The sequence below is a fragment of the Hesperophylax consimilis genome, chromosome 30 (assembly GCF_061612785.1).
Source record: "Hesperophylax consimilis isolate HC1 chromosome 30, BYU_Hcon_1.0, whole genome shotgun sequence".
In the NCBI taxonomy this organism is placed as follows: Eukaryota; Metazoa; Arthropoda; class Insecta; order Trichoptera; family Limnephilidae; genus Hesperophylax; species Hesperophylax consimilis.
In genome coordinates this window covers 11322307-11347920 of record NC_142865.1, presented here as the reverse complement: position 1 = coordinate 11347920, position 25614 = coordinate 11322307, and the positions used below count along the sequence as shown (strand labels likewise).

The following is a 25614-nucleotide window of genomic DNA, read 5'->3' as shown; positions in this document are numbered from 1 at the left end:
CCAATTAATGTCACAATCGATAGATCCATCATTAATTTATACAATTAATCTTTTCATCACCCATCCATTGGCATCAATGTTACAAAATGTTGTACCACCAGGGCGATACTTTAAGTTTTTTCCTCTCTGGACTTCTGGAATGTGAAATTATTAAATATTAATATGTTTGTATAATTAAAAAATAATATAAATGAACATTTTTTTAAACCACTTTATTTGAGTTATATAGGTCGATCAATTTCGGTTGCACTCAACCTTCTTTACGACAATGGAAATATAAAGTAAATTAAATGCAGGGGACAATTAAAATTATTCAAACCAATAACCGCTGACGAAATCAAAAACATAATTACTTCCCTAAAACCAAATGTGTCATCAGGGGATGATGTAATCTCAACCAATGCAATAAAACATCTCAGTGAAGAAATTACCTTCCCGCTGACACACCTTATCAATCTATCTGTAGCTAAAAGCGTATTTCCCACCTCCCTTAAAGAAGCTACTGTTATACCTATTTTTTTTTATGTGTTTATTCAGTTTTTTTTATCTGTACATTATTTTCTCTTACTTAGATCTTACAAAACTGATCGAAAAAATGATATCAATAACTATCGACCAATAAGCCTTCTCAATACCTTTTCTAAAATATTGGAAAAAGTACTAAAAAAACAACTTATGATGTACCTAGAAGATAATAACCTAATATCGAAATCTCAGTACGGTTTTAGAAAAAACTTGAGTACTGCCGACGCCATAGACGATATCATAAATACGATCACGAAAAGCTTAGACCAGGGAAATAAATCTTTGGCAATTTTTATAGACCTGCAAAAGGCCTTTGACACGATAGACCATAAAATCCTTTTCAAGAAACTTAAAACAATTGGGATGTCAAACACAACTCTAAATCTACTGATAAGTTACATGTCAGAACGTTCACAGTGTGTTAAAATTGATAAGTGTAAAAGTAAACCTCTCCCAATCAATTACGGTGTACCGCAAGGAAGTGTCCTAGGACCTTTATTATTTCTGATATATATAAATGATATCCGCAACTTACACACCAACGGAAAAATCATTAGTTTTGCCGACGACACTGTCATTTTATTTAATGAAAGTGATTGGATAACCACCTACAAAGAAGCTGAAAACGGGCTTATCCTTCTGCAAAAATGGCTTATGCAAAACTCACTCACACTTAATGTTAACAAAACTAAATATTTAACGTTTTCTATAACGGCTAGAGGACAACCAGCTGAGGATTATACTCTCAAATTACATGATTGTCAAGGAAAAAACGAAACGCAATCATGCCACTGCCCCACCATAACACACTCTAGAAGTATAAAATATCTCGGCATTGAAATTGATGAAAATCTTCGATGGGACTCCCACATAAATAGTATTACAAAGAAACTCACAAAGTTCATGTACTACTTTAGCAATATACGCAATATACTAAGTATAAATGATTTATATAAGGTATACTATGCTCTCTGTCAATCACGCATAGAATATGGGATTATTGGATGGGGATCTGCCTCAAACATCCACATGAAGCAGCTTATTAAAACTCAAAAAGCAATAATAAAAACAATCCTGAAAGTACCCATAAGAACTCCATCAAAAGACATTTAAAAAAAATTTAAAGTGTTCAGTATTATAAAACTATACTCAAAAAATGCTCTAATCAAATTTACAGGAAAATATGAGTACCCTGCTGACCAACACAACTATATTACAAGGAAGAAATCCTCAAAACTACTGAACATCCCAAAATCAAATATGTCTTTTGGCCAGAAAAATCATCATTTCCATGGTACAAAACTATATAATGCCCTCCCAATCGAACTCAAAAACACAACGGAGACACAAAAGTTTAAAAACGACATCAAATTATGGCTAAGTAAACATGAAGATGAGGAAATCAATAAAATTATGAACTGAACAAATGTGAAGACAATTTTTTAATTTTTTTTTGTAGAAATTAACAAGGAAATCACGATCTACACCTATACAAAAACCTACAGTCCGCCTCGGAACAGGAATACCTAGTGAGGAGGACTGCGAATAATACACTAAATTTTGTAATTATAATTGTCGTTCATAAAAAAAAAAAAAAAAAAAATTACAAGGTGAAAGCAGAAGGAAACGGTCAACCTATATAACTGAAATAAAGTGGTTTAAAAAAAGTTTAAAAAAAATATTTATATAATGTCAAGCCACAAAGTGTTTGCTTTCTTCGATAATTCGACAAAAATTATAATGTACACGACAGACAGATGGTTAACATAAAAAAAATTACAAAGAATAAATACCAACTGTCCAATAATGGTGTACAACAATTATTATTATGTATGTAAGAATTAATAAAGCAATACCAAACAAACAATGACGGATCAGTGGCTGAGTTGGCATCGCGTCTGGTCCCACCCTTAGTCAGTCCTCCATCACGACACAAGCAACATTTTCCGCTTACTGTGGTGGTAGTAGGAGATTTTTAAATTATTGTCAGGTATAACCTGGCAAATGTTTGTCTGAAACAACAACAACAAAAAATATGTTTCTAAAAAATAAGTTCTGGAGGCTATCGCTAAATAGGATAGCTATAAACTGTACCATTAACACATTTCTGGTGGGTATTTTTTGCCCTGGCGCTACGCTGTCTCTGGGCGAAAATAAAAGTCCCGTGCGAATTTCTTTAATTTTTTTAAAATCGCTATGTCTTTGAAAATAATTAAAATATTTTGATAAAAATTTCTACGTAGTAACTCAGCATACCCAAGCTATAAAAGTATTAAACGAAAATCAAATATTATTTCAAAAGCAACTCAATTAACCTTGTAATATGTTTATTACGTTCCGCCTATAGGTATCGCCTGACATCTCTTGCTCGCTTGCACATGGAAGTTGAGTGGGGCGGAACAGAGATAGAGATTGGAATCAGGTTTCATGGTCATAAAAATCCTCATTCCAGGAATTGAATTATTACAATAACAAATAATATACTATCCTTTTGTTGAAATACCGATGTAAATGAAAGGCACGAAGATAAATATAAAAAGAAAACTTGAATTACGATTCGATAATTATATACATTTAGTTGGGACCTTTACAAAGATGTTGGTATATAAATTCATATACAAACATTGAATAATTCCATCTTTTCTGCCATTGAAATAAAACCGGCGCAAAAGGTGGAACTACCCTTCCCGCCTTTAAGCATCAATCGACGGAATGGAGTGTGTTAATACTAACACCTTTTAACATATAATCTGGTAACATTTTATTTTTTAACTTAGTAAATACTAGCATATTATAGACTAAACGTTGCCACACATTTAATTAATATTGAGTTGGTATTGCATTGTTTTTATCATAGTATATCTGCTACTGCATAATATAGACCTCATGTCTGTATTCTGAATTATGTCCATTCTTTTAACTAGTGTTTTATTGCTCAGAAAAATTACACTTCTGCAGTAATTCAGGTGATATCTTGCCACTACATTGTATGTTATATAGTCGACACATTCGCACAACAAGTTAGGAGAAGGTTAAGTTTATTCCGAAAGGAATATGGAATGTTTCAGGGTTCATTAGTAGACGATGATTGATTGATTTTTCTTGTGGATTATAATAATATACATAATAATCATTATTATTTTACATATTTATTTGCAGTGATTGACTGCGGTTTCCACAAGGTGCGCTACTTGGACCCCAGTGCGTCCTTTGAGAACTTGATCCTGTGTCCCATATCGAAGGCCAACGCCATCCAGAGGGCGGGCAGGGCAGGCAGGGTTACACATGGGAAATGTTACAGGTACATTTCTAGATACAATTATTATAGGATTGACTGTGGTTTCCACAAGGTGCGCTACTTGGACCCCTGTGCGTCCTTTGAGAACTTGATCCTGTGTCCCATATCGAAGGCCAACGCCATCCAGAGGGCGGGCAGGGCAGGCAGGGTTACACAAAGGAAATGTTACAGGTACATTTCTAGATATAATTATTATAGGATTGACTGTGGTTTCCACAAGGTGCGCTACTTGGACCCCTGTGCGTCCTTTGAGAACTTGATTCTGTGTCCCATATCGAAGGCCAACGCCATCCAGAGGGCGGGCAGGGCAGGCAGGGTTACACAAAGGAAATGTTACAGGTACATTTCTAGATATAATTATTATAGGATTGACTGTGGTTTCCACAAGGTGCGCTACTTGGACCCCAGTGCGTCCTTTGAGAACTTGATCCTGTGTCCCATATCGAAGGCCAACGCCATCCAGAGGGCGGGCAGGGCAGGCAGGGTTACACATGGGAAATGTTACAGGTACATTTCAAGATACAATTATTATAGGATTGACTGTGGTTTCCACAAGGTGCGCTACTTGGACCCCTGTGTGTCCTTTGAGAACTTGATCCTGTGTCCCATATCGAAGGCCAACGCCATCCAGAGGGCGGGCAGGGCAGGCAGGGTTACACATGGGAAATGTTACAGGTACATTTCTAGATATAATTATTATAGGATTGACTGTGGTTTCCACAAGGTGCGCTACTTGGACCCCAGTGGGTCCTTTGAGAACTTGATCCTGTGTCCCATATCGAAGGCCAACGCCATCCAGAGGGCGGGCAGGGCAGGCAGGGTTACACATGGGAAATGTTACAGGTACATTTCAAGATACAATTATTATAGGATTGACTGTGGTTTCCACAAGGTGCGCTACTTGGACCCCTGTGTGTCCTTTGAGAACTTGATCCTGTGTCCCATATCGAAGGCCAACGCCATCCAGAGGGCGGGCAGGGCAGGCAGGGTTACACATGGGAAATGTTACAGGTACATTTCAAGATACAATTATTATAGGATTGACTGTGGTTTCCACAAGGTGCGCTACTTGGACCCCAGTGCGTTCTTTGAGAACTTGATCCTGTGTCCCATATCGAAGGCCAACGCCATCCAGAGGGCGGGCAGGGCAGGCAGGGTTACACATGGGAAATGTTACAGGTACATTTCTAGATATAATTATTATAGGATTGACTGTGGTTTCCACAAGGTGCGCTACTTGGACCCCAGTGCGTCCTTTGAGAACTTGATCCTGTGTCCCATATCGAAGGCCAACGCCATCCAGAGGGCGGGCAGGGCAGGCAGGGTTACACATGGGAAATGTTACAGGTACATTTCTAGATATAATTATTATAGGATTGACTGTGGTTTCCACAAGGTGCGCTACTTGGACCCCTGTGCGTCCTTTGAGAACTTGATCCTGTGTCCCATATCGAAGGCCAACGCCATCCAGAGGGCGGGCAGGGCAGGCAGGGTTACACATGGGAAATGTTACAGGTACATTTCTAGATATAATTATTATAGGATTGACTGTGGTTTCCACAAGGTGCGCTACTTGGACCCCTGTGCGTCCTTTGAGAACTTGATCCTGTGTCCCATATCGAAGGCCAACGCCATCCAGAGGGCGGGCAGGGCAGGCAGGGTTACACATGGGAAATGTTACAGGTACATTTCTAGATATAATTATTATAGGATTGACTGTGGTTTCCACAAGGTGCGCAACTTGGACCCCAGTGCGTCCTTTGAGAACTTGATCCTGTGTCCCATATCGAAGGCCAACGCCATCCAGAGGGTGGGCAGGGCAGGCAGGGTTACACATGGGAAATGTTACAGGTACATTTCTAGATATAATTATTATAGGATTGACTGTGGTTTCCACAAGGTGCGCTACTTGGACCCCTGTGCGTCCTTTGAGAACTTGATCCTGTGTCCCATATCGAAGGCCAACGCCATCCAGAGGGCGGGCAGGGCAGGCAGGGTTACACATGGGAAATGTTACAGGTACATTTATAGATATAATTATTATTGAAAATATCCATTTTGCTCATCTTCTTTTTGATTTGTTGCTGAGGATCGTGTCCCCCACTCCAATTGAGCTGGTGGAAAAGGTTCTATCACTTCTCACGGTACTGCACTTCATGGAGAGCCACCGATACCGACTTTCTGGATATGATACATGATCAGAGATGTGCTTTATTTCAAATAAATCCATTTCAAATTGAAATGCAAAATGCAAAATGGGTATTTTCCATTTTGCATTTTAAATGCTTTTCTCAATGCATTTTCCATTTTAAATGCTTTTTTGCAACATTCTTCCTACTATCTCCACTCAACTTTTTTTCATAAGCCCCAAATATCAGTCGGTCCTCAACCTCGCTATGAGAGATAATTTACATTTGTCAAGTTGCTCCCTGGTAGGAGCCCCGACAATTGAGTGAAACCATTACAAAAAATACTGAACATGGGGCCATGACGCTGTAATATTAAATAACAGTTTCTATGTTTTTACGTTGGCAACATGTCAACATTGGTCCCGCGCAAATTTTTTGTGGTTTCATAATCTGTAGTCGTGGTGTTTTTGGATTTACCAACATGTATTATGTTTTTTTTGTTTTTTTTTTTTTTGTTTTTGGGGTGTTATGCCGTGTTGCGCTAACTCCTTCTTTAGCCGACGTTTCGGACAGCGTTGCAGTGTCCATCATGACATGACACGATCCTCAGCAACAAATCAAAAAGAAGATGAGCAAAATGGATATTTTCAATAATAATTATATCTATAAATGTACCTGTAACATTTCCCATGTGTAACCCTGCCTGCCCTGCCCGCCCTCTGGATGGCGTTGGCCTTCGATATGGGACACAGGATCAAGTTCTCAAAGGACGCACTGGGGTCCAAGTTGCGCACCTTGTGGAAACCACAGTCAATCCTATAATAATTATATCTATAAATGTACCTGTAACATTTCCCATGTGTAACCCTGCCTGCCCTGCCCGCCCTCTGGATGGCGTTGGCCTTCGATATGGGACACAGGATCAAGTTCTCAAAGGACGCACAGGGGTCCAAGTAGCGCACCTTGTGGAAACCACAGTAAATCCTATAATAATTATATCTATAAATGTACCTGTAACATTTCCCATGTGTAACCCTGCCTGCCCTGCCCGCCCTCTGGATGGCGTTGGCCTTCGATATGGGACACAGGATCAAGTTCTCAAAGGACGCACAGGGGTCCAAGTAGCGCACCTTGTGGAAACCACAGTCAATCCTATAATAATTATATCTAGAAATGTACCTGTAACAATTCCCATGTGTAACCCTGCCTGCCCTGCCCGCCCTCTGGATGGCGTTGGCCTTCGATATGGGACACAGGATCAAGTTCTCAAAGGACGCACAGGGGTCCAAGTAGCGCACCTTGTGGAAACCACAGTCAATCCTATAATAATTATATCTAGAAATGTACCTGTAACATTTCCCATGTGTAACCCTGCCTGCCCTGCCCGCCCTCTGGATGGCGTTGGCCTTCGATATGGGACACAGGATCAAGTTCTCAAAGGACCCACTGGGGTCCAAGTAGCGCACCTTGTGGAAACCACAGTCAATCCTATAATAATTATATCTAGAAATGTACCTGTAACATTTCCCATGTGTAACCCTGCCTGCCCTGCCCGCCCTCTGGATGGCGTTGGCCTTCGATATGGGACACAGGATCAAGTTCTCAAAGGACGCACAGGGGTCCAAGTAGCGCACCTTGTGGAAACCACAGTCAATCCTATAATAATTATATCTAGAAATGTACCTGTAACATTTCCCATGTGTAACCCTGCCCGCCCTCTGGATGGTGTTGGCCTTCGATATGGGACACAGGATCAAGTTCTCAAAGGACGCACAGGGGTCCAAGTAGCGCACCTTGTGGAAACCACAGTCAATCCTATAATAATTATATCTAGAAATGTACCTGTAACATTTCCCATGTGTAACCCTGCCTGCCCTGCCCGCCCTCTGGATGGCGTTGGCCTTCGATATGGGACACAGGATCAAGTTCTCAAAGGACGCACAGGGGTCCAAGTAGCGCACCTTGTGGAAACCACAGTCAATCCTATAATAATTATATCTAGAAATGTACCTGTAACATTTCCCATGTGTAACCCTGCCTGCCCTGCCCGCCCTCTGGATGGCGTTGGCCTTCGATATGGGACACAGGATCAAGTTCTCAAAGGACGCACAGGGGTCCAAGTAGCGCACCTTGTGGAAACCACAGTCAATCCTATAATAATTATATCTAGAAATGTACCTGTAACATTTCCCATGTGTAACCCTGCCTGCCCTGCCCGCCCTCTGGATGGCGTTTTCCTTCGATATGGGACACAGGATCAAGTTCTCAAAGGACGCACAGGGGTCCAAGTAGCGCACCTTGTGGAAACCACAGTCAATCCTATAATAATTATATCTAGAAATGTACCTGTAACATTTCCCATGTGTAACCCTGCCTGCCCTGCCCGCCCTCTGGATGGAGTTGGCCTTCTATATGGGACACAGGATCAAGTTCTCAAAGGACGCACAGGGGTCCAAGTAGCGCACCTTGTGGAAACCACAGTCAATCCTATAATAATTATATCTAGAAATGTACCTGTAACATTTCCCATGTGTAACCCTGCCCGCCCTCTGGATGGTGTTGGCCTTCGATATGGGACACAGGATCAAGTTCTCAAAGGACGCACAGGGGTCCAAGTAGCGCACCTTGTGGAAACCACAGTCAATCCTATAATAATTATATCTAGAAATGTACCTGTAACATTTCCCATGTGTAACCCTGCCTGCCCTGCCCGCCCTCTGGATGGCGTTGGCCTTCGATATGGGACACAGGATCAAGTTCTCAAAGGACGCACAGGGGTCCAAGTAGCGCACCTTGTGGAAACCACAGTCAATCCTATAATAATTATATCTAGAAATGTACCTGTAACATTTCCCATGTGTAACCCTGCCTGCCCTGCCCGCCCTCTGGATGGCGTTGGCCTTCGATATGGGACACAGGATCAAGTTCTCAAAGGACGCACAGGGGTCCAAGTAGCGCACCTTGTGGAAACCACAGTCAATCCTATAATAATTATATCTAGAAATGTACCTGTAACATTTCCCATGTGTAACCCTGCCTGCCCTGCCCGCCCTCTGGATGGAGTTGGCCTTCTATATGGGACACAGGATCAAGTTCTCAAAGGACGCACAGGGGTCCAAGTAGCGCACCTTGTGGAAACCACAGTCAATCCTATAATAATTATATCTAGAAATGTACCTGTAACATTTCCCATGTGTAACCCTGCCCGCCCTCTGGATGGTGTTGGCCTTCGATATGGGACACAGGATCAAGTTCTCAAAGGACGCACTGGGGTCCAAGTAGCGCACCTTGTGGAAACCACAGTCAATCCGGTAGATCCGAAGATGTGGACATCTTCGGATCTACCGGATCTGCCCTGATGATGGACACTGCAACGCTGTCCGAAACGTCGGCTAAAGAAGGAGTTAGCGCAACACGGCATAACACCCCAAAAACAAACAACAAAAATGCTTTTGGCCGTGAGAATCTAAAAACTTACCATGTATTATGTTTGTTCTACATTGATGTCCATTATTAAATGACAAAATTGTTTGACCTGAGAAACCATTTTGCATTTTGAAAATAGGTATTTTGCATTTTGCGTTTGAAATGCTTTTCTAAAAACCATTTTGCATTTTGCATTTTCAAATGGAAAAATTTTGACCCATTTCCATTTTGCATTTCAAATGGTTTTGGGTACCCATTTTGCACATCTCTGTACATGATCAAGCATGGCTTTCTTTAGCTAGCAAAGCTAAATAATAAGCTTCTTCGGGTTCGAATTCCTGGTTTGGCGAACAATGTGTTCAAAGTATTGTTTTTTTTTTTTAATTTTGGAGGCGGGTATAGGTATCGGGAACCATTCGTTGGATAACCAATACCTTTGCTGAGGTCACCCCAAGTGGCAAACTACGGCCGATGACTTAGGAGGGGTGCCTGGGTTCATGGAGTGAGGTATGTCCAGGACTTGGTGGTGGATGCGTCCACCCACCAGCTGCGTGGCGGGCCGGATGGGGAGAGGTCGGTTGAGTGAGATCATTGTACCTCTCCAGCCAGACTTTGAGTCAGACTTTTCACAGCCCTTGGAAGCCTATTTCTTCTTCCGTAATGGATATTTTAGCTCATCTGGCTTTCCATGCATCACACTTCTAATGCGTGTATCCATTTCATTTCCGTGACTCTAAATGCGCTTATTTTGTCCACACCGTATAAAATAATTTTCGTCATTAGTGATTTTAGTATTCCACATTGATGGACTAACTTTACTAAGTTATATTTTGTACTATCATTGCTATTCATGCCTTGCATCACATACTTTTGAGAGAAATTTAATATCTTTGATATTAGTACTAGATTAGTCTATTAGGTTACCCGTAGGTGGCATTAGCTGTCGAGAATAATAGAATGATAATTGTAGGTCATTAGATATAAGTCTTAGATGAGAATCACTAGTTTTAAGTAAGTAGTTATAAGCAGTGGCGGCCGCTGCCCTAAAAAGGTGGTGGTTCACTGACAATCCAAAATAAAAACAACATGACACAAAGATGGGTAAAAATATTTATTCCACCTACCTTATTTGTAGATAAGGTCTATTCTACGTTGTTTGTGAAGAGCAAAAACTTCTATCACTTATGAGGTGAAATTTGGGATTGTTTGCAAAAATTATTTTTCAATACTAAGTAGGTACAGATGAAGCCATAGACATATGAATATTAGTAGACCTGCCCTAAGTGATTAAAAGCGTATTATCCCCACTCCCCATACCGGTTCCATTGAGCCGGCTGGGCTCGCGTACGGCCTCAAGTGATATTTGAAAACGTGACGTCATCATTCTTGTGCGAACTATGGTCCAGGCATCATCGGTTCATTTTACGAAATAACACGGCAAAATGTTTACTTGTACTATGAAAACTGGTAAAAATAGATGCGAAAAAAGAGAATAAACCCAATTGTCGTATTACATTCCATATATAAGCATTATTTTATTTTATTTTAAGCATATTCACATCGTATAATATGAATCAGTTGTTACTATCACATCGAGAAACGTCTGGACGCGAAACACAAAGCTGGTTGGTTGCTGGGAAGTAAATTATGAACATTTATAAAAGTGTCTTAACTAAATACTCTGAACTAACTATGACTCTGAATATAGAAGCTGCCTTACTTTGCCGAATTTGGACTTCCCAAATTTGTTCATAACGTGGCGAGTAATTTGCGCTCCCATGTAAAAATGTCTATTCATTCAAAGCAGATTTTACTTTTAAGAAGTAAATGGTGATATTATAATGCGAGATGCCTATTTACTGTCAGATTGATTTATTGACGAATCACAGTCATCTTCACTCCCTTCGTTCTTCAACAGTTGATTTTACCCCTCGCCTTTATCTTCTCGTCTATTAATTCCTATGTCTGTGGATGAAGCATTCAAACGGTCTTGACTCATCGTGTTTCGCAAGAATGATTTAATTCGTTTTAGGGTAGAAAAACACCTTTCGCTTTCCACAGATGTCATAGGTATTGTACATATTATTTTTAAAAGCTTCACACACTCCGAAAACGACTCGACTAAATTATTTTTATAAAAAAGTTGCAAGATTGCCACTGCACCATCGGCGTTAGAGAAATCATCTCTCCCGTATATAGCACATAGTTCATTTTTCAATTTATCTAAAAAGATGTACGTGTTCACTGTTTCATTGAAATCACTTTGAGGAAAGTTTTCTTTATATTGAGTAAAGTGTTCACAATCAAATAATTTTGAAGCTAATAAATGGTTGGTAAACTCGAATTTGTCTTTGATATGTTGTAAGATAATATCACATACTTCGATGCAAGTTGCATAGTTCACCGTTTTCTATCTTTTTGCTTTGGGCTCACCTGTTCGGTCTATGGAATCACGATGTGGAGAATCACTTATCAACCTTTTAAGTTAATTTTTAGATGTGTAATCCCTAATCGCAGAGACCTGAACGGCGTAAAGATAACCATAGATCATTCCGATTCTAATAGCCGTTCTGACAAGTCATGTCATACGTTTGTCATTCTCCACATTAAAACCTTTCGAGTTTAATCTAAAATTGTAATCTGTTAAAATAAAATTATCCTTCTGAAATATAATCGTATTTATTGGAGTCAAAATATACATGGACGGTGACGTTATTTGCAGCACAGGTAAGCATTAAATACACGACGTTCCTAACCTCTATAAATGGTAACAACCCGACGATTTCACGCGGTAGAATAGAAATTTAATATATTCTTGAATATTTCTCTCTTCGATAAATGACAATCAGACGATCAGAACGACTATTGGACCGGAATCCTGAGGAATTACACGGTGAGTTCATTCTTACAATTATTTTCAAAATTTTTAATTTACACTTTGTTCCTGAATACTAAATGCTCCTCAGTAAATATAAAATTATGAAGTATATACCTACTTCCTGTGATTGTTACGACAATTTCAGATATACGAGAATGCAAAACCCCATACTGTGATTTTTAAAGACATCCTGATTTTCATGATTTATTTTCTCCAACTAATGATAAAAATGTCTCTTATTCTTTTAAGAATTAAGCTTGCGTAAAAAATCTTTTTCAGTGAGAATTCCAAATCATCTCTACACGTGTGCATGCAGAGCAGCAATATAGAGTTCCAGCAACACGTTCCAACCACAGTGACGTACATCATTGCAGAAAATAGCAACCAAATCTCTTCATGCTAGCTGTACTTCATCCCCACGAGATTCTGCAAGCCACAGCAAGCAGTATAGAACGCCGTTGGAGACAAGAGAACCGATACAATCGTAAAGTTTTAAAATTTTCACTAATTTTAATTTTGAGTACCTACATGACTTTGCAAAATGTGTTATTACAACAATATGTTACAACTAAATCCTGGCAAATTTTAAATGGGAACAATTAATCAGCAATTCTATAATTGGATAAACTACCCACATTTATAAAAATAAATTAAGCAAATTTTTAATCTTGAAAAATGTATCCAAATATCAATCTGTAAATTAAAGGTTCGAATCTCGGATAATATTACCAAAATATTCCAACAATTTATGACTCTATATTAGTTTCAAAAAAATTACATAGATGATTCCTTTAAAAAAGTAAATTCCATTGATTTTTTAAAAAAAAATATCCATCTGCATATTTGCCAAATTTCCACACATTTGCTAATCTCGAACTAAATGCGAAATGACCACACCTGTCAGCCAAGACATTAACCGCGATAAATTCTACTCCGAACAAACCTCCGGAACGAGTTCAACGTGTAATCAACAAACTAACAACATGGAATCCACCAACACAAATCAAGACCTCCACCATGTCTCAGTAAGGCTTCCACCTTGCTGGAAGGACAACATTTCATTATGGTTTGTGCAGACAGAGGCTCAATTTGCAAATTCACGAATAAAAGACGACTTTACAAAATACAATATCATCGTCGCAGCCCTAGATTCGCAAATTCTACAAAGCGTGAGTGACATTGTCACGAAGCCACCAATAGCTGAAAAATATGCAACTCTCAAAACAGCACTTATTGATCGTCTCCAAGATTCAGCGGAGAAGCGTCTGACACGTCTTCTCACAGGGATTCAGTTGGAAGATAGGAAACCCACAGAACTCCTACGTCATATGCTTGAATTGGCCGGACCCGCTTTAGCGGAAAGTGAAATAGTGCGAACATTATGGATGCAGCGCCTACCACAACACGCGCAAGCAATACTCTCAGCACTCTCGGAAAATAATATCTATCAACTGGCGTCAGCAGCAGATAAAATAATTGACATATACCAAACAACTGAATGCAGTGCGGTGGATCACAAGAATTGGCAGAGTTCATCAAGAGCGGAACCAACCGAAACATCCATATTGCTACAACTCCAGAAACAAGTTTCAGCTCTCACACACGAAGTATCCAAGTTAAAACTTACCCAGACGAATCGCTCTACAGATTTCCGAGGAAGAAGAACTCAAAGTCCTCGTAGGAACTTCTCATATCATAATGCAAAACAACATAACTACACAAGAAGAAGCAGGTCCAGGTCTCGTGAAAGACCAGTTGAGAAGAACAATGATTTTTGCTATTACCACATGCGATTTGGGGAAAAAGCTCACAAGTGCTATCAACCGTGCTCTTTTACTAAAAAAAACTTCGGGAAACGACAGCGGAACCTTGCAGTAGAGACATGTGAGATTCCGAACAACAAAACTTGTCGTCTCTTCGTGTATGACTTGCAAACACGACAGAAATTCCTTGTGGATACTGGTGCAGATGTGTCCGTCATACCGAGAAATCCATCTTATAACAAGAACAGTTTAACTTCTGACAATTATCCCACTACGCTGTACGGAGCGAATGGTAATCCCATCAAAACCTATGGTACAAGGACCGTCGAGCTCAATTTTGGCCTACGACGGGCATTAAAATGGCGATTCATTGTTGCCGATGTTTCAAGACCGATACTAGGCGCAGATTTTCTACACAATTACAACTTAACGGTTAACCTCAAAAAAGCAATTATCGCAGACCAGTCTACAGGTTTACTAATCAAGGGAACAACTTACAAAGGACCAACTTCTGGAGTCTCTACCATTTCTACATCACAAAAATATCGGGACATCCTGAACAAATATCCTAACTTAACAAGACCTAATATGAAAATTCCTGATAAACAAAAACATACAGTAACCCATTGTATAGAGACGAAGGGACCTCCTGTCACTGAGCGTGCTCGTAGGCTGGCACCAGCTCTACTAGAAGCAGCCAAAAAGGAATTCAAGTTCTTAATGGAGCAGGGGATTTGCAGGCCATCAAAAAGTAATTGGGCCAGCCCCTTGCACATGGTCAAGAAGCCAAATGGTGAATGGCGTCCGTGCGGGGACTACCGCAGATTAAACGCAAAAACAATCGTAGACAAATATCCTATATCTCAACTGCAAGATTTTGCACACAAATTATCAGACGCTACTATATTCAGCACCATAGACATGACGCGTGCCTACCACCAAATACCAGTGGAACCAGCGGACATACCAAAGACAGCGATCATTACCCCATTTGGGTTATTTGAATTTACACGTATGCAATTTGGACTAACAAATGCAGCACAAAGCTTCCAGCGATTTATGCATGCTGTAACCAAAGACTTAGATTTTTGTTTCGTTTATTTGGACGACATATTAATCGCTTCCAAAAACGAAGAAGAACACAAAAAACATCTAGACTTACTGCTAAATCGTCTTGCCGAATATGATCTGGTAATTAATATAAACAAGTGCCAATTTGGTGTGCATACAGTTAACTTCTTGGGACACACAATCACCCAAAAAGGAATGTCGCCAATTAAAGAAAAAGTAACAGCAGTCACAGAGTTTCCAACACCAAAAACAGCAAAAGACTTACGAAGATTTTTGGGAATGCTAAATTACTATCGCCGATTCCTTCCAAATTCTATCAACACACAGACTAAGCTATTCAACAGCATCAGCGGTTACAAAAAGAACGACAAAAGGATACTTACATGGAATCAAGAACTGACAGAAGCGTTTGAGGAAAGTAAACAGCAATTAGCAAATGCAGCTTTACTCGCGCATCCAATCCCATCAGCAAGAATTTCTATAATGGTCGACGCTAGCGACATAGCCATGGGAGCCTCACTACAACAGTTCAACGACAACTCTTGGGAACCTCTAGGATTTTTCTCGAAAAAATTTACACCAGCTCAGAAGAAGTACAGCACTTTTGATCGAGAACTTACCGCCATTTACGAAACTGTAAAATATTTCCGGAACCACATTGAAGGTAGAAATTTCACAATATATACGGACCATAAACCAATTACCTTCGCCTTTAATAAGAAGCGAGCCTCTGGCTCACCACGGCAAGAAAGGCAGCTTGATTATATAGCACAGTTTTCAACAGACATTAGACATGTTTCCGAAGAACATAACGTCTCTACCGTTAAAGGACAACCAAAACGCGTCTCGATAGACCGACTAAAACCCGCCTTTATACCAGTAGAGGATAATGTACCTATTTCAACATCTGTCCAGGAACCACTCCCAGAAAACATTACAAGAACAAGATCTGGTCGCAAAGTTCATTTTCCTGATAGATACCAATCAGTACGCAAATGAATGGAACTATGGCAATATAAATTCATTTCCTTATTAACATTCATACAAACTCATATCAAGTATAAGTTGATTCATACAAAACAAAATTTTATAGTAATCTATATAAAATACATAACCAAACTCATGGGAATTTCAAAGTATATATATATTTTAAATTTACTGAGCAAAAATACTAAAAGTCTACAAAGACTTGATGAAATTTTGAGCTTTAGTATTCAAACTATCATAATTCTTGTAACTAATGAAAATTTTTCATTCTTAAAATCATGTAAATAACATGTAACTAGTTTTAAGTAAACTTTAAAATCGTATATTACACGATACAACATCAATGCCTAAGATATTATCTTACAACCAGCTAAGATAGCGAACACTTTAATATGTTTTACAATAAATGTACCAAGCATAATATATCACGCATTAATAAAACATATGTCTTACCATTATATCTTACCATAACACATAACATGTACTTAGGATAACTTATATATATAAAACGGACTTAATATTTAACATTTATCATGTAAACCATATACCAGATATTAATGTATACCTATATAATAAACATATCCAAGTTCAAAACCATTCCGCTATACGCGTTGAAGTTTCATATTTAAAAAAAAAAAAAAAAAATTTTTTTAAACATTTTTATGTAAATCTTGTTATGCAAAAATTTTACATGTACTTTTAACAACTTTTAACAACTTTTAACAAACCTATGTACTTAGTTTTACAGTACATTATGTATTCTAAATGAATTGAACATGTTGTTGAAATTTTCTCATTTATATGATACAATAATATTTTATACCATTTCTTTTAATGAAATGTAATTGTTTATAACCTTGTAATATTTTAACTGCATCCTCTCAAGTGCGATGCAGGTAACCTGCATCACACCTGATAGAATGTGTTGTTAAAAAAACTATTTTATCTAAATATTACTCCTTAAGTGTTTACAATGGTATTAGTAAATTTACCACAAGTTCAGGTATTCAAACCTAGTATATAAATAGACTACACTTGTAAACAGTTGACGAGCTATTATTATATGTTCATAAGAAGCAAATATTTTTTAATATATACTAGTACTCACTAAATTGAATTTTCAGGTTCATGCATTTATAACTTGTACTTTATATTATAAATAGTTTTAATAATGTACTTTATCATATTTCAGTAATAGAAAATTTACTTTATATGAATAATAATTGTACAGCTTCTAGTATAAACACACAAGATGTTCCTAGGCTACCTTTACATGACATTCATGCCATCATTCAGCCAATAGCTTGAGATAATTTTGCCCATTTTTAGCCAAGCTCCAAACCAAATGTTGTTGAAGCCACACTAGTTATAGATTTACTTTTTAAGCTCATGGAATATTTTTATACAACTAGTGATATAGGTGATATACAATAATGCACATAATCTTAAAATCATACTTTTTATTGCATTAAAAATTGTTCATGATGTGCATACAGTAATTTAATAAAGTCACAGACACATGTTTTTAAACAGTATTGTAGTCCTAGGTATAAAGAACCAATTTTAAATATTAAGATTTCTTTTTATGTCGTTATAACTTTATAACTGGAGGGGAGGCGTGTGGAGAATCACTTATCAACCTTTTAAGTTAATTTTTAGATGTGTAATCCCTAATCGCAGAGACCTGAACGGCGTAAAGATAACCATAGATCATTCCGATTCTAATAGCCGTTCTGACAAGTCATGTCATACGTTTGTCATTCTCCACATTAAAACCTTTCGAGTTTAATCTAAAATTGTAATCTGTTAAAATAAAATTATCCTTCTGAAATATAATCGTATTTATTGGAGTCAAAATATACATGGACGGTGACGTTATTTGCAGCACAGGTAAGCATTAAATACACGACGTTCCTAACCTTCCATAACGAACTGTCTGAATGCATTTTTCAATTAATATTATAATTAATAATTTATTTTCAAACAAACTGTTATTATTTCTTATATATTCGACACTCATTTTTATTTCTCATAAAGTTACAAATTAAAAGGATTAAGTTCAGTATTTAGCTTGATCAAATTACTCGATAAATCAATACCAAAACAATGACAATAATTACGTCACGGCTCGCGATAACGTCTATGATCTGTGACATAAATCAACTATGTAATCTGTGATCAGTGTGATCATAAATATACCACTCTCTAGATCGATATCTTCGGGCTTTTTGTATGTAACGGAATTATACAGTACTTAACCACAGATATACAAGCAGCATACAAGCAGTACCTACCGTGCGGAGCATAGCAGTAGACAAGGTAGAGGAAACTCAAGGCCATTTAAAAAAATATGTGACCATAGACAACATAATTGCTCTCGGCCTACTCTATTCATTCACTAGCCCAAAAAAACTATTATAAAAATAAAAATGTCCTTGAAGCAGAAAAATGTCGAAATGTTTTCCAAGGGCAAGGTTCATCTGACTAAGAAAATAAACTTTTACAGTGCATTTCCTTAAGATGAAACTTGTTAATCTAAGAAGAAACCCAAAATGACAAGAAATTTGCAAAAACACTGAAGAAAATTTCCAAAACATGATTGTCCGACAGTACGACGAAGAATTCCGACATTTTTCAGCCTCATGAACTCATGGTTACATATGTTTAAAAATCTTTAATTTCACCAAAACAATAAGATAATACAGGATAACACTAATCAATAACATGAATAAGTTTATCGATATAATAAATAACATTTATACGTTGTGGAGGAAGACATATGCCAAGTATGAAGCATTGTTCAAAAAACCGAACGAATAACCTAAAAACTCTCAATTCACTTTAAACTTGAACTTACGTAGGTAGGTTGAATATATGTTTGTAACTCGCTAACACTATACTGGCTTATATTGTATTTTTATCACGAACAACTTTAACACGCAATATTTTCGACGGATATGATAGTATTTCGGCAGCAAATGACAACCCGCGTGTATAAATAATCCACACTCATTTTGTTTGAATGATTTGAAACTGTCAAACGGCAAAATTCCGTCATCTCTTTCTGTTACACGAGTCATTATGGTAGAGAGCGAGAAATCAAACCAATCCTTCTTTTCTCACCAATGAGATCGAGCTTTTAGCCATATTATTCGTTTTCTATAAGAATTTTGAGGTGGGCGTGGCGGTTTCAAATGAGTTTCAAGGCCAAAGCTTAGTTAAATGCCCCTGAGTGTGATCTATTGTCCACTATCGATGAAGTTCGAAGTTCGACGAACTTCGGATGTATTCGTGTAACCTCGAGTCAAGGTTCGTCAATCGGTAATCTTCGGCAATGATCGGGTTATGTCGGCTACGTGTGTCACACGATAATCAGCTAATCCTTGGTACAAATGGCTAGATAGACGCGATCGCAGTGTTTTAAAAAATACATACAAAAACGTATTTTCGTCCGTTTGCAAATCTCTGCACACGGCAGATTCGAGGGGCCATACTTTATACTTGGAGAGATTAAAATCACTCTCCCTGACAATATTCATTGCATTGTATTGGTAAGTAATATTTTTAAATGATTTTTATAGATTTTATAGTCTTCAGTAAGATATTATAAATTAATTTTAGCCATTACAATTTAGATAGTGCTGCACACGAACGCACTATGTGACCAGCCGCCACTGGTTATAAGCCGTCAGCGTAAGCCACTAGTTATTATGAATCCTAGTTTTAAGCCAGTAGAATTTATTATTCAATACATATATTTGTACAGTGCCCTTGAGGTGATTTTTCACGAAAACGGCGGTACATAAATCAGCCAAATATTATTATTAGTAAATAAGGTGAGAACTTCAAGGTCAGGGTCCAGATTATTCCAAACTGTTTGCTAATTAAGTTATCGGAGCCCATTGTACAAAGTGTTTTGTTAAAATCAGAGTTTTTATTAAGATTCAATTCAATTCACTTCAATTAGTTTATTCCTTTAAAAACATTACAAAATTACATTTTATTTCGTTTTTAAGTACATTTGTAAAATGGTATTACATAATAAGTAAGCGGTGTGTAAACTATACCAGCATCAATAGAGCTTGCCTTTTAAAGGCAACTTCACCTTCAGCTAAATATGTCGATATCCGAATTAATTCTGTTCAACAGCAAGACTGCTCTCCCCACCGGCATGACCATTGGCAAGTTAGTCCTGCAGGCCGGGAGATAAACCAGTCTATGCTGTCGGTGACGGAGATAACCATCAGGAACATAGAGACTAATACTCTCCATGATAGTCGGATTTACTAACCATCCACGAATCAGTTTGAAGAAGTGTGATACAATATGCACATCTCTTCTGACCCGTAGATGGTTCATACCGAGCATGCCCAAGAGAAAGTCAGTTGGATAGAGCCACGGGTAGTAGAGTTTAAGATAACCCCGGGACAATAAAATGTATGTTTGATTGCAGATTATATTCAGAAGAAGAATACGAGAAGCTCATGGCCAACGTGCCACCAGAAATACAGCGAACCGATCTGTCAGGAATCGTGCTCCAGCTCAAAGCCCTCGGAATTGACAATATTCTCAGGTTAGTCTTTACGAATCTCCGCATTTATAACACTGCCTCAGGTATATCATTTCTATAGCATTCAGTCTATTTTCATCCTACCTCTCTCAGTTCCTCGCCTCACTTGGTGTACTGTAGTACGGCTTACCGCGTAACATAAAATTTGACTATCCTCTCCAAAACACGCTTATTAAAGAACATAAATATATATTATTGTAATAAATTCCAGAGTTAATAATTGTATTTCCAATTATGTCCTCTGCATGCGAACTGTATCTAATTTCTCTAATAAACAATAAACAGTTATAAGACTTTTGGTGGCTTAAAACACAGTTTATAGTTTAGGTTACACAGATTACAATAGCAAAATAGTCACAGTTTACAATTTACACGAATACACTTTGAAAATAACATTTATCGACTAGGCAAGGATTTATATAGGGTCCTTGCGGGATAGTAATTGGGAACAACAAAATAGAATCGAGTCGCGGCACAACTGTTCGGGACTAGCCTAGGTTTGCTTGGGGCGGATCACTGTCTCTCAAGGGCTGTGCGCAGCACAGGTAGCCAAGAAGAGGAGCGCGCCTTTAGCGAGTCTAGTAGTCTTCAAGTCGGTTGCTTAGCAATGGTAGTAGATAGCTGTCCTCTGTCCTCAGAGGGCCGTGCGGGGCACGGGTAGCCAGCTGAGGGAGGGTACTAGCCAAGGCGAGCAGACAGGAGAACTGTACTGTGCTTAGCAATGGTAGTAGATAGCTGTCCTCAGAGGGCCGTGCGGGGCACGGGTAGCCAGCTGAGGGAGGGTACTAGCCAAGGCGAGCAGACAGGAGAACTGTACTGTGCTTAGCAATGGTAGTAGATAGCTGTCCTCAGTGCGGGGCATGGGTAGCCAGCTGAGGGAGGGTACTAGCCAAAGCGAGCAGACAGGAGAACTGTGCTGTGTAAGGGCGAGTTGCTGCTTTTAAGGGCTTCATCCCGTGTCAGCAGCGTAGGGGATGGTCAGCCGCGTGGGGGGGGGGGGATGCTTAGAAAGCGTTCTGCGCATCTCGTCACCTGCGTGCAGCAAGACAGGGACAATGCCATATGGGGAGAGAGAGATGGTGTATTGGCAGTAATATACCGCGCGCTACACAGTGTTATTCTCAAGTGACCTCCCAGGTAAGTATGGTACTGTATATTATATGCGTGTATAGAATATAAATAAATAGTAAGATGTGTACACTGTACATTTTAACGCAGCATCACGTTCATTGTAAAAAAAATTTATGACGCGAAGGTGAACAGTAGAAAAAGTAGTATCCGCCCGAGGAAGTCATGGGAAGATTAGGTTGCTAATTAAAAAAAACAACCTGTAAAAAACAAAGTTCTTTTACTTTAGTTAATCTATTTTTTTAATAGATTTAAAAAGATAGTACAGGGTTTTCCAATAAGAGGTGTTATTTTGATATTCAAAGAAAAATGCCATTTTTTAATATAAATGATCGAATGTTTATTTCATTATAAAGAGAAAGGTATGCCGTTAATAGTAAAAAATAACATCAGTCAAATGACCACCACGACCACGCCTACAGGACCATATCCTTTTCATGAAATTTTCCATAACCAAATCACAGTGGCTGCCTTATGTCCTCGATAGCCTCACGAATTCCATCTTTGAGGTCTTGAATCGATGCTGGGCTGTTGGCGTAGACCTTCTCTTTCACATGGCCCCAAAGGAAGAAGTCGCAAGGTGTTAAATCACAAGATCTCGGTGGCCAATTGTGATCACCTCTTTGAGAGATAACACGGTCCGGAAACTTTTCCCGTAAAAGATCAATGGTTTCGTTGCTTGTGTGGCACATAGCGCCATCTTGCTGTAAGTAAACGTTGTCCAGATCAATACCATCCAATTCCGGCCATAAAAAATCATTAATCATCTCTCGATAGCTTTTTGAATATCAAAATAACACCTCTTATTGGAAAACCCTGTGTTTAAAAAAAATATTTTTTTTTTTTTTTTTTTTTCTGAGGATTGAACCTTCCTCCCCAGGGACTGGAGTCAACCGCGCTAACAACTGAGCCAAATCCCGTTGGGTAGGACTGAAATTTATTTAGAATATATATTAACTGCTGTAACGTCGTCCAATTTCAGAGTAATATATGTCTGCGTTTGTACGCGTGATTGCCACCAAAAGTTAAAGTCATCAATAACGAGTCTATCTGCCGAGTTACAGCTCGATTGGAAGTCTAGAAGTGGGTTAATTTTCATTAATCATTCAAACATGAAAACAAAATCGAATTTCAAATAGATGTATTTAAAAATATTAATATGTAGTCTGTAAATATTTTCTCGGTTTTCTGAAAATTCTGTATTTTGTTTATTGTCTATTGCAGGTTCCCCTTTCCTTCCCAGCCCCCGGCCCGCTCTATGCTCTCAGCCGTAGAGATTCTCTATGCCCTGGGAGCCATAGACAAGAGGGGCTCCCTCACCTCTCCCCTCGGAGAACAGATGGCCGAGTTACCCCTGCCGCCTTCCCGAGCCAAGATATTGTGCAACAGTGGTGAGTTTCATTTTGGGTGATTCTGTGTGGTGGGTCTGTTTAAGCCCTACAGTAGACAACGGCATATTCATCTGGGTAGTTTTATTTTAATTTTATTTTATTAGGAACATTAACAGGTTTATAACATAACATGCATAGAGAGAGAGAAAAAATAAGTAAAAGAATTAGGTTACAACCCAATAACCAATGTTCACATCATGCAATAAAGATAAAGAAGGTTAAGAAGCAATAAACAAACAAAGAAAACAAAGAAAGGTTAAAAACAAAGAAATGTTAAAAACAAGGAAATAATAAGAGAAAATGTATATATATATATATATACACGTATAAACACATACATACATATATATATACATACACATGCATATACACATATAAATACATACGTACATACATACATATACATAGTTGCATACATACATACGCATACATACATGCATATATACATACATACACACACGTACATTTGATATTAAATACAAATAATATGTAAGAGTGATAATGAATAAATGATGAATGTAATGTATTAAATTTAGAAAAGGGTTAATTATTACAATACTCTGTTAACAATTTTTTTAAAAGCTCCTAAGGTACACGACAGGATATCAGCATCAAAATAAGTTTTATTATAATTATTGCAAGTTCTTAGTAAGAAAGAATTTTGCCTGAGACTCGTTGAAGCAATTTCGATATGAAACAATGATTTGTCTCTAGTTTTCTTACTCGGGACTCTAATATTGATTGATGACAAAAGGGCTGGACAGTCAATATGACCACTCAAGACTTTGTGTAAGTAAATCATGTCCGCAGTGTCTCTCCTGCTTTTTAATGTTTTAAGTCCGTAGTGCTTGATAGAGCTTTCCATATCGTAATAACGTAATTGTCTCCTGAAGTTCAAGTGATGTACAAACTTTCTTTGAACAGCTTCAATGCGTTTTGTGTGAATGTTATAAAAAGGATTCCATATGGCAGAAGCCGTGAGTGAATCAATTCCGTCTGAACGTGAATCAATTAATTTCATTCCCAGAACCAAGTTATTGCGCAATACTGGTGAGTGTAATATTTGGGGATGCTGTGCGGAGGGTCTCTTTAAGTCCTGAAGAGTAGAAATGCGCAGATTCTTAGATTTTTAGCAAATTTTGATCAGCTAAGAGTAGAAATGGCCATTTGATGACTTTGTCGTAAGTGAATTTCTGCAAAACAACTGGGCCTAAACCTATTAAAAAACAGATTTTTTTTTTCATTTGTTATTTTGGTAGGTGTAATTTAAGTAAATTTTAATCTCATCTTGTGTAATTCTAATAATGTAATATTGGTACTTGAAATTCACGCCTGTAACAGGATTATTAAATAAATGCACAATTTTAACGGTGAACACAATTAGTCTTTATTTTGGGCACAATCAATATTTTTTTTAATTTTTTTTTTATAGTGAATACCTCACAAGAGTCCCAACTGCTCCCGTCTGGAGCCAGTGGGACTATGGCATCCCCAATTGGGGGATGTTGTGAGGCTGAAGGTAAGTGGGGAAGGGAAAGAGGAAGGTGGGGAAGTACCTGGCTATTCAGATCTAGTCACTAAACACGGCTAAAGCCACTTGGAGCAACGTTTCAATTCTGAATGGTGGTCTTACACCAGGGCGATACTGGTAGTATCTTCCACTCTGGAACGTGCCGCAAATATACTATATATTATTTTTAATTAATTAATTGTGAAATAACACAAATTAATCAAATAAAATTTATTTGCGCACGCCGGGTTTGAACCCGCGACCTTCGGAATGGCAGTCCAATGCGTTACCACTGGACTATGCCGGCCGTCAATATATAATATGCATGTATGACATGTATTTGTAGCAGTTCAATAATAGTAGGACAGTATTGATAGCAGTTCAATACAATAGTACACAGTTCAATATCAATAGGAACATAGCACTCTCTTTAGGGTGAATTGCCTAATACAAAAAAAAATATCAATAGGAGAGAGACTCCTCCGATTACCTCTCACCCCAGAAGATAGGTGGAAACTTGAGTGGCAAACGGCCAACGTGGGAAATGCCCACCTCATACAGGACCCCACCGAGAGACAGGCTGGGTTCTCATTGCCTCGCAAAACCTGGTCCGCCATCAATAGGTTAAGGTACTCCCGTAGCCGCTGTGCCCACATGATGCACAGATGGGGCCTTAAAGAGTCGATGTGTGAATGTGGTGCGGTGCAGACTACCGAACATGTGGTCAACGAATGCCCGGTCCATTCGTTACACGGCGGGATTGATGAGGTTCCCCTGGCGACGCCTGAGGCCCTAGACTGGCTCGCAGACATAGATGTCCCCCTCTGACTCCCCACCATACGAAAGAAGAAGAATAATAGCAGTTCAATAATAGTAAGACAGTATTTATAGCAGTTCAACAATGGTAAGACGGTATTTATAGCAGTTTAACAATAGTG

General features: G+C 38.5%; 1 pseudogene; it reads left to right on the top strand.

Annotated features, from left to right (window-relative positions):
• The window catches only part of LOC149409633 (putative ATP-dependent RNA helicase DHX35), a 62474-nt pseudogene that overhangs the window by 17547 nt on the left and 19313 nt on the right, over window positions 1-25614 (top strand).